The sequence below is a fragment of the Macrotis lagotis genome, chromosome 4, assembly GCF_037893015.1.
Source record: "Macrotis lagotis isolate mMagLag1 chromosome 4, bilby.v1.9.chrom.fasta, whole genome shotgun sequence".
NCBI classification, from domain to species: Eukaryota; Metazoa; Chordata; class Mammalia; order Peramelemorphia; family Peramelidae; genus Macrotis; species Macrotis lagotis.
In genome coordinates this window covers 50,355,254-50,366,730 of record NC_133661.1, presented here as the reverse complement: position 1 = coordinate 50,366,730, position 11,477 = coordinate 50,355,254, and the positions used below count along the sequence as shown (strand labels likewise).

The following is an 11,477-nucleotide window of genomic DNA, read 5'->3' as shown; positions in this document are numbered from 1 at the left end:
ATTACTGTTTTAGTTGTTTAGGCCATATAAAACCAAAATCAATCACTATTATGTAGTTTCTAGTCTCTAGGTCCTGATAGCCTAGTGTGCAGGACGAATGCCACTTAAATAAATTTTGGAGTTTTCTCAAGGTATGAAGAGAAAATTTTATTCTTTTCTTGACAGATGGGCCCTAATCAATTACAGAGACTGAGCTAAAGGGAAAAGACCCAAGGGTCACATTTGAACGCCTCCCCCCCCAACTGACCTATCCTCATTAATGAAGAATGTGGTCTTCACACAATCTAAACTGTAAATTAATCTAAGGAAAAAAGCATATACTTCAAACAGAAACTGGATTATCCCTTCAGCCCCAGGAATTGAATCAACATTTGAACTTCAACAGATAAGACCTGGTCAGTTGACTCTTTACCAATATCCCAGAAGTTGCTTGTCAGGAGAGGAAGGACACATAGTTCAACTATTTTCTAATCTGTAATATTCTACTGAAGAAATCTCAGACTTTATCCCACTCACTAGTGAGGCAGAGCCTGTACATACTCAACCTCTCATTTTCACTGATTCCCCACATAGGCAAACGAAGATCTGGTTTTTGTCTCCACAAAATCACTAACCTTCATCCCCTCTCTTCAGTCATGTAGTTTCCACCCTAGTTCAGGCCTCTCTGGTTCATAACCATTTACCTAGACTATTATATGATCCCATTTGGTCTTCTTGCTGGGCACAGCTGCCACAGTGATTTTCCTCAAACACAGATCATATCATGTCACCCTCCTATAAGCACACCTCATTGTATTGCACTTCTCTTTATTGCATTTTTTTTACAAATTGAAGATTTGTGGCAACCCAAATGAGAGCAAGTCTCACATCGAGTCTCTGTGTCTTGAAATATTTCAAATTTTTCCATTATTATTATTGTATTATTATTATTTCTATTTTGGTGACCTATGATCCCTGGTCTTTGGTATTAAAATTGTAATTGTTTTGGGACACCATTAACCCCAGCCATATAAGAAAGCAAACTTGATGAAGAAGTGTATGTGGGGGCAGCTAGGTGGTGCAGTGGATAAAGCACCAGCCCTGGAGTCAGGAGTATCTGGGTTCAAATCCAGTCTCAGACATTTAATAATTACCTAGCTGTGTGGCCTTGGGCAAGCCATTTAACCCCGTTTGCCTTGCAAAAATCTAAAAACAAACAAAAAAAAGTGTATGTGTTCTTACTGTTTCCCCATCTGGTGGTTTCCCGTCCTCTGGTCTGCTCTTCTCTGAGACACAACAATATTGAAATCAGGCCAGTTAATAGCCCTACAATGGCCTCTTAAGTGTTCAAGTGAAAGGAAGAGTCAATTGATGAAGCAAACTTCATTTTTGTCTTATTTTTAAAAATTGCCACAGCCACCTCACCTTTCAATAATCACCACCCTGATCAGTCAGCAGCCATCAACACTGGGGCAAAAAGATTACAACCAACTGAAAGTTCAAATAATAGTTAGCATTTTTTAGCAATGAAGTAGTTTTAATTATATCCATTTTAACATAATATTTTGCACACTTAACAGATTACAGTATAGTGTAAACATAATTTTTATAAGCATCAGGAAACCAAAAAATTCAGGGTGATTCAATTTATTGCAACTTCCACTTTATTGCAGTGGTCTGGAACTAAACCTGCAATATCTCTGAAGTAAGACTGTAATCAGTAAATGCCAGTAGCTTCTTATTGCTTTTAGGAGCAAATTAATGAACTTTTGATGTTTACATTCTTAAGTGAAATCTTTTCTCTTTGTCCCTCTTCAGTCTTTTTCCACATTGCTCCTCTCTGCATACTTTGTGGTTGAACTTTGCAGGCCTCCTTGTTTGTCACACATGATACTCATTTTTCAATGCTTGGGATGCTGTCCTTCTACATCTCTGCCTCTTGGCACCTCTGATTTCTTTCAAGAATGAGTTCAAATGAAAAAGCTTTTGCACAGACAAAACCACTGTAACCAAGATCAAAAGAAATGTAGCAAATTGGGAAACAATTTTATGACTAGTGTTTCTGACAAAGGACTCATTCCTAAAATATACTGAGAACTGGGTCAAATTTAAAAAAAAAAAGACAAGCCATTCCCCAATTGACAAATAGTCAAAGGATAAGCAAAGGCAATTTAGGGATGAGGAAATCAAAGTGATCCATAGTCATGAGAAATTGCTCTAAATCAATTACTAGAGAAATGAAAATTAAACATCACTGAGGTACCACTTCATACCCCTCAGACTGGCCAATATGACCAGAAAGGACAATGATCTATGTTGGAAGGGATGTGGGAAATCTGGGACACTAATGCATTGTTGGTGGAGCTGTGAACTCATCCAACCTTTCAGGAGAGCAATTTAGAATTATGCCCAAAAGGCACAAAAATGTGCATACCCTTTGATCCAGCAATACCACTACCAGGTCTATACCCTGAAAAGATTATGAAAAACATCACTTGTACAAAAATATTCATAGCATCTCTGTTTGTGGGGGCAAAAAATTGGAAATTGAGTGAATATCCATCAATTGGGGAATGGCTTAGCAACCTGTGGTCTATGTATGTCATGGAACACTATTGTTCTATTGGAAACCAGGAGGGATGGGATTTCAGGGAAGCCTGGAGGGATTTGCATGAACTGATGCTGAGTGAGATGAGCAGAACCAGAACATTGTATACCCTAACAGCAACATGGGGGCAATGATCAACCTTAATGGATTTGCTCATTCCAACAGGGCAACAATCAGGCACAATTTGGGGGTATCTGTGATGGAGAATACCATCTGTATCCTGAGAAAGAATTGTGGAGTTTGAAAAAAGACTGTGAGGAATATAGGGTGTTGGTCTTCTCAGGGTGAGGAGGGGGGCCCCTAGGGAATCCATTACAAAGGGGAAATAACCCAGCCAATCACAAGATGGGGAGAGTTTTCCTAATCCCATTCCAGAGATGGAAAACCCAATATTAGAAGAATCCTGTTCCCAACCAGTCAAGAGTGACCTAGAGATCTTGACTTAATGCAACTAAGCTTGTGCAATTAGGTAATTGAATATTATCTCACACACACCCCTGTGACAATTAGGGTTCATCAGCATATCATGCATCATATGATGTGTGGGGAGGGATCATATTAGGGACATGTCATGAAATGAGTAGACTTCTTAGATTGTAACTCAAACTCTGAGAGCCTATGAAAATCCAAGAGGGAGGGGAAAGAGTTTCTGAAGACTATAAATTACCTGATGTTCAAATGCTACCCCAATCATCAAAGGGGGTATGTGAGATAATATTCAATTACCTAATTGTGTGTATATATGGGTCTGTGTGTGTGTGTGTGTGTGTGTGTGTGTGTGTGTGTGTGTGTGTCTTTGAGTGTAGGGACTGTTTTCTTTGTCTTTGTATCCCAGATTTTAGCATATTACCTGGAATTTAGGTATTTAATAAATACTTGTTGCTTAATGGATAAATAATTGTGAGAAAAAAACATAAGTAATATGTAGTGAAAGACCAATATAAGGGCGGCTAGATGGTGTAGTGGATAGAGCACCAGCCCTGGAGTCAGCAGTACCTGAGTTCAAATCCAGCCTCAGACACTTAATGATTACCTAGCTGTGTGTGGCCTTGGGCAAGCCACTTAACCCCATTCATTGCCTTGCAAAAACCTAAAAAATAAAAATAAAAAATAATAAAAAAAAAGAAAGACCAATATAGATGACCCTAGGAGTGAGGAAGAAAGAGCTTTTCTTTTGGCTAAATTGATACAGAAGAATTCTAGGATTAGGTAGAGTTGTTAAGTGAATATAATAGAAAATTCTTCCTATTCAGTCAAAATCTGTTTTCCTGCAACTTCTTTTCATTATTCCCAGTTATATTCCCTGGGGCCAGGCTGAACAAGTGCAGTAGCCCTCCCACCCAAGAGCCCATCAAATGGGTGATGTCACTTTCTATGCCCTGCCTTCTCCCCATGTCTCCATGTCTTTACAGTGATGCTCACAGAACCCTCACCAAAACCTTTTTTTGAACATACTCCAGTTTCTTCTTAGTGTCCTTTCTAGAAAGTGATGCCTGGAACTGACCCCAGACCTGCACATGGGCTCTGACCAGGGCTCTGTTTCTATTAATGCAGCATCTGTTCCAGTGGTTTCACATGGATGCATTGTGTTCTGCACCACTGGAGGGATAGCCATTGTTCAGATCACAGACACTTTGAAGTACTAAAGAGCATATTAGCATTTTTTGGACATCACATCACACAGTTGATTTATCTTGAGCTCACAGTTCACAAAAACCCCCAGATCTTTTTCACAAATTCTCCAGTTATTCCCTGCCCTCCCCCCCATTTTGTTCCTGTAACCATTTATTTTTTAAATTTTAATATTGTATATTACATTTACTCTTATTATATTTCATTGCCCTAGCCTCTTTCCTCCCCTGATTGTCCCATCTCCTGGATCCTCAGCTGTCCCAGAACCCCCACACTTTTATTTCCCCCTCCCTAGGCCCTCTTTCACCTGTCTGCTAGATTATTCACATAGCTTGGATGAGATGGGAATCAAAACAGCTCTCTTCCCTCCTATGAAATGAAAGACATCCCCTTACACAGATCTGGCTATCTGCCCTTCTACATGTTGTAATCCCCAACAATGTCTTCTTATCTATTTATTTAAATGCCCAACACTTGAGCCATGCCATCCAACCCACCTCTGCACCCTTAGGATTTTGGGGGTGGTCCAGATGTCTTGCTGATGAACTTTCTTTCATGTGTTGCCTCTCTCAATTAGAGAATGAGCTCATTAAGAGCATAGTCTAGCTTACTTTTTTTTTTTTTTACTGTGTGTGCTTGGTACATATCAACAGGTGAATAAATACTTTTTCATTCTTTCATTCATTTTTGAATCCTGGTCCTATTATGTATTGTATTAGCTCTCCTTCCCAGATTTAGGTCTTTTCAGAATTTGCAAAGTGTGACTCTCTTTGTATAAATCCAAGTAACTGTTGAAAATGTTAAATAAAACAGCTGAGGCCGGTATTGGAAGACTATTCCACAAGAGAGCTCCGTGGGTTAGCTTTGAGGCACAGGTTCTGCTTCTTCCTAAAACAATGCTAGGGTCTGTGGTTGTTCTTTTTTTATTCTGAGTATAACAGGGAATTGCTTCCTCCTTGGATAACTTAACTCCACTTGCTAACACCAACCAGCTCTCATCCATCAGGCACCAGATCAGGAATCTGACATCAGAGTATCATCAGTTTTAGAAACAGAATTGAACTTGTCTCTCACCTAAGGGGGAACTCACCTAACCTGGTTTTACAAATAAGAAAGTGAAAACCCAATGAGGGGCCATGACTTGCTTCAAGTCATTGGGAAGGTTGAGAAGCAGAGGCAAGATCCAAAAAGTATATCTTCTATCTTCAAATGCAGAGTTTTTTTCTTCTTATGTAGCCTGGATGTTGACTGCATTCAGTGGGTGGTTGTTCAGGAGTGTAGTTTAATTCACAGCCAAGATCTTCTGTTTTGTTTTTGGGTTGCTGGGTTTGGTTTTTTGAGACAATTGAGGTTAAGTGACTTGTCCAGGGTCATACAATTAGTAAGTCTGAGGCTGGACTTGAACTCAGGACATCCTAACTCCAGGGCCTATGTTCTATCCATTTCACCATGTAGCTGCAAGGTAACACCAAGAAAGTAGTCTAAAAATGATCCATAAATCAATTAAGTTGAGTCCTGAAAACACTGGAAGGAAGTCCCTGGTGACTTGAGACATGGTTTCAACAGAGTCTGCAAGGTCCCTGTTTTGTTTTGTTTTTTGGTTTTGTTTTTTTGGGGGGAAGGAAGGAGAATTTTTATATCCTAGTCATTTCTGGATACATCCTACACTCACCTACCCAGTTAGTCTTTCCTAGAGTCAGACTCCAAATGTCAGACACCCTTGTCACTAAGAAAAGGTAGAAAGTGGGTTTTGTATAATCTCTTCCATTAGGACTATTAATTCTTGATCCTCTGGTAAAGTCATAGAACTGAAAGTAGTAAGGGACAAGTGCCTACTATAATATTTCTCATTTCAAAATGAAAAACAGGCTAGTAAATAGGCAGCAGCAGTCTCCAGAGCTCTGTCCACTGGGCTGTGCTGCCTCCTAGAGTCCACCCCTTTCATTTTCTCTCTCCTGATGTAAATTGTAAAAATGGTTTGCATTTATATTCATTTACTGACAAACAGTCTGAGAATGTCAGAGCTGGAAGCACCCTTAGATATTCTCTAGTCTTATCCCCTCCTTCTCCAGAATAGAGAGCACACAAGTCCACAACTAGGAAGCAGTAGAGCCAGGACTGAACATCTTTTCACTTAATAGATACATAGGAAAGAAGACAGGAAAACCTGAAGATTTTTAGTTCAGGGCCAGAAGAGTAGTGGAAGCCAAAATTGGAAAGGTAGGCTGGATATGGAGGTACTTAAATATAAGTCAAAAGTTTGAACTTTCTCTGGCAGAAGGATGATTTTCTCCATTCTCGGATTCCAAAAATTGAAATAGTAGAAAAGTTCCCCTAAAAAAGGCATATTTAGATAATGAAAGATGACAGTGTGTAAAGAGGTTGAGATTTCAGACCTTACTCAAAGCAGAAAGAGAGGTTTTATTTTGGTCAACCAGTCAATGTAAAGTTATTCTGCTCCAGTTACATGCCAGATGCTCCCCTATATATATTTATATTTATACAAAAAAAAAGGAAAAACAAGGTACCTGTCCTCAATAAGCTCATATTCTAATGAGGGAGACATGCAAATGACTATGTACAGGTAAAATATATCCTGTATAAAATGGAAGGTAATCTTGGAGGGAAGAAAGAGACAAAGAGAAAGAGAGGTAGAGAGAGTCCGCCTGCAGGAGATGGAATTTCAGCTGAGTTAATATGGAACTATGGAAGCCAGGGAAGCTGAGTTTAAAATGAGAAGGGAAAGGTTTCCAGGCATGGGGAGAGTTAATAAAAAGTCATAGAGTCAAGAGATGGACCCTTATGGGTGAGGAATATCAGTCATACAGTCTGGACTGAGGAATAACATTAAAAAGACTAGAAAGAATTCTTCTTTCACAACATGAAAGGTCAAAGGTTACAGTGAATCAAAGTTAACATTTTATTTTTACTAAAAGTCTGTTGAATCAATATAGAAATATGTTTAACATAGTTATAAATGTCTAACCAGATAGCAGATGACTTAGTGGCAAGAGGGGGAGAGAGACAAGGGAGGGAAGGAGTAAAATGTGGAATTCAAAATCTTGCAAAAAGATAAATGTTGAAAACTATCTTTGCATGTAATTGGAAAAAATAAAGGGAAAAAAGACTAGAAAGTAGGCAAAATTGTAAAGAAATATAGGTCATAGGGTGGCTAGGTTGGCACAGTGGATAAAGCACCAGTCCTGGAGTCAGGAGTACCTGTGTTCAAATCCAGTCTCAGACACTTAATAATTAGCTAGCCCTGTGGCCTTGGGCAAGCCACTTAACCCCATTTGCCTTGCAAAAACCTAAAAAAAAAAAAAGATAGGTCATAAAAGGTTTTCAAAAGTCTAACAGAAAATTATATATTTGAACCTGGAGATGATAGGTAACCACTAGGGTTTGCTGAAATGTGCATGAGGGTGGTGTTGGGGTTGATGGAGAGGAATTACATGGTCAGACCAAGGAAAATCACTTTGACAGCCAAATGGGGGATAAATTGGAGTAGGGAGAGACTTGAGTCAGGGAGACCAATTAAGAGACTATAGCAATTGTCCAGGTGAGGAGTGACAAGGGTACTCAGGTGGCCATGTCTCTGTGACTGGAGAAAAAGAGTCAAATCTAAGAGATGTGAAGAGAAAAATAAGATTTGATCACAGATTATAAGAGTGACTCTGGGTGACTGCCAGGCTGGAGTACCTTTGACAGTGATAGGAAAGTTAGGAAGAAGGAAGGATTTGGGGGAAAGATAATGAGTTCTGCTTTGAATATTGAGTTTAAGATGCCTATGAGACATCCAGTTCTAGATGTGCAAAAGGTGAGGAAAGACTGGGTAGTGGAAAAGGGAATAGGGTCAAAGGTTACAGTGAATCAAAGCTAACATTTTATTTTTACTAAAAGAGTCTGTTGGATCATGGAAAATTATGGAGAAGATTAAAATCTCAATGGTACAGGGATAAACAGCTCAGTAATTCATGCAATATTTTTAGGAAAATTCATGTCTTTCAAAGAGTCTACAATGAATCCAGACTAGGGAGCTACCAGAAAAACCTGAAAGGCTTCACCTACCCTTCACAGTTCTACTTTTCTACCTCAAAACCTAAGTCAGGAAAGTGCTTCCATGGATGCAAGTCTATAATTTATATGTAAAATAAAGGAAGTAGATCAGGTGATCCCTAAGGCTGTTTCCAGCTCTAGATGCAATGATTCAATGAATATGACCATAAGGAAAGGTGAGCCAGTTCTGAAAACAATTCTCAAGAATGAAAGAGAACACAAGAACAGCCCAAGGACTCCATGGTATCCCTAAGATATGAAATGAATCAGAGAAGAGACTTAAGTGCATGAAGGGGAAAGGGATGGGGTAGTTCTTCCATTGAGAATTTACTTAGAGGTGGGTAAGGATTGCACAAAGTGAGAAAGGATTTGGATCTGCATAATTAAGTAATCTCCATTCTGATGAGATCACAGAGCCACTGAGATAGAGTAGAATTTTGGGGGAATTTGTTACAGTAATAAACAGGCAACTAATTTGGTCCTCTTAGCGTTGGTTAAGATTCCAACTTGAAAATCACCATAGTGATGTGATATCATAAAAACCTCTCATGAGGTCATACAACCCATCACACTTCTCACACCACTGGAAGGTTAAACAGTTTCAGTCAGCCTAGGTGTTTTAGAGCTGGAGGAACAAATGCCTTCCTATCAAATTAGTCAAAACCAGTTGAGAGCCAACAGCACCAGAGATCAGAATCAGGACCCAGCTACCTTCCTCCTCAGTGGGTCCCTCAGGGATTTGCCTATGTGGGGCTCTAAGGTAAGGACTGTTCAGATTAATCACTTCTAATCTTAACAAATTGAAAAGATATCCCTATTAGAAGTTTAAAAAAAGGTAACAAAATGGATCTTCAGTTGAGGAGTGACTGAAGAAACTATAGTATATGCATGTAATAAAAATTATAGTGCCATAGTTCAAAATGATGCCAATGTGCAAGGAATTCAAAAAAGCATGGGGAGGCTTATATGAACTGATACCCAGTGACAAAAGGAGCAACAAGAGAATATACATACACATTGACTACAATAAGGTAAATGGAGGGTGGCTAGGTGCTGCAGTGGATAGAGCACCGGCCCTGGAGTCGAGTACATGAGTTCAAATCCAGCCTCAGACACAATAATTACCTAGCTGTGTGGCCTTGAGCAAGCCACTTAAAAACCTAAAAAAAAAACAACCCCCCCCCCAAAAAAACCCAATAAGGTAAATGATACATTAAAAGGCATTGAACTCAGATTAGATGCAATCCTAGATCACAGAATTAAGTATTTAGAAATGAAAGGGAATTTAGAGATCTGTAGTTTAAAAACCCTTATTTTACAGATAAGAAAACCTAGGACAAATATATTGAGTGACTTGCCTGAGCTCACTCAGGAAGTAGCAGAGATAAAACCCAAGTCCTTTGGTTCCAAATCCAGGACAACTCCTTTAACTTTATGCTTTACTTGGATATGAAATGTTGCAAATGTTGACCAATGCTATTATAGTAGTATAGTTTATTATTAGTATTATAGAGCTACTATAAATATTTTAGAACATGCAGGTTCTTTTCCTTTTTCTCTGATCACCTTAGGAAACAGACCTAATAGTGGTATTGCTGGGTCAAAGGATATACACAGTTTTTAAACTCTTTAGATTCTAGATTGCTCTCCAAAATAGTTGGATCAGTTCACAACTCCATCAACAATGAATGTGTTAGTGACCCAATTTTTCCACATCCTCTCCTACATTCATTATTTTCCCCTTCTATCATTTCAGTGAATCTGATAGGTATGAGATGACACTAATTTGTACTAATTTGCAGTTCTCTAATGAATAATGATTTAGAGCATTTTTCATATGACCACATATAGTTTCAATTTGTTCACCGAAAAACTGCCTGTTCATATTCTTTGACCATTTATCAGTTGGAATATGACATATATTCTTTTATTTATTTATTTTTATTAAAGATATTATTTGAGTTTTACAATTTTCCCCCCAATCTTGCTTCCCTCCCCCCCCCCCACCATGGAAAGCACTCTGTCAGTCTTTACTTTGTTTCCATGTTGTACCTTGATCCAAATTGGGTGTGATGAGAGAGAAATCATATCCTTAAAGAAGAGAAGAGAAGTCTAAGAGGTAACAAGATCAGACAATAAGATATCTGGTTTTTTTTCTAAATTAAAGGGAATAGTCCTTACACTTTGTTCAAACTCCACAGCTCCTTATCTGGATACAGATGGCACTTTCCTTTGCAGACAGCCCAGAATTGTTCCCGATTGTTGCACTGACGGAATGAGCGAGTCCTTCAAGGTTGAACATCACTCCCATGTTGCTGTTAGGGTGTACAGTGTTTTTCTAGTTCTGCTCATCTCACTCAGCATCAGTTCATGCAAATCCCTCCAGGCTTGCCTGAAATCCTGTCCCTCCTGGTTTCTAATAGAACAATAGTGTTCCATGACATACACATACCACAGTTTGCTAAGCCATTCCCCAATTGAAGGACATTTACTTGATTTCCAATTCTTTGCCACCACAAACAGGGCTGCTATAAATATTTTTGTACAAGTAATGTTTTTACCCTTTTTCATCATCTCTTCAGGGTATAGACCCAGTATTGGTATTGCTGGGTCAATGGGTATGCACATTTTTGTTGCCCTTTGGGCATAGTTCCAAATAGCTCTCTAGAAGGGTTGGATGAGTTCACAGCTCCAGAGAATGACATATATTCTTATAAATTTGACAAAGTCCTCTATATATTTAAGATATGATACCATTATCCAAGAAACTCTCCATAAAAATTTCCCCAATTTTCTACTTTCCTTCTAATCTTGGCTGCATTGGTTTTATTTGTTCAAAACTTTTTTAATTTAATGTAATCAAAAGTAGCCATTCTGTGTCTCACCATGTTCTCTATCATTTATTCATAAATTCTTCTCCTATTTTGTTAGAGTAAGATATTGGTCTTTATCCAATTTCTACTAGACTGTTTTTCAGTTTTCCCCACAATTCTTTTTATTTTATCCATTTATTTATTTAAGAGAATGGGGTTAAGTGACTTGCCCCAGGTCACACAGGCAATTATTAAGTATCTGAGGTCAAATTTGAACTCAGGCCCTCCTGACTCCAGAGCCGGTGCTCTATACACTGAGCCACTTAGCTGCCCCCCAACAATTTTTTTTAACCAAATAGTTAATTCTTATCCCCAAAACTTAAATCTTT

The 11,477-nt window shown here is 38.7% G+C and overlaps 1 protein-coding gene across 1 annotated transcript in view; it reads left to right on the top strand.

Moving 5' to 3' along the window:
* The first annotated feature begins 8,850 nt into the window (after window positions 1-8,850).
* The window catches only part of SNUPN (snurportin 1), a 36,035-nt gene continuing 33,408 nt past the window's right edge, over window positions 8,851-11,477 (top strand). The window contains exon 1 of the mRNA XM_074232758.1: window positions 8,851-9,035. The gene's annotated coding sequence lies outside the window, so the exon portion shown is untranslated. The remainder of the gene's footprint in view (window positions 9,036-11,477) is intronic.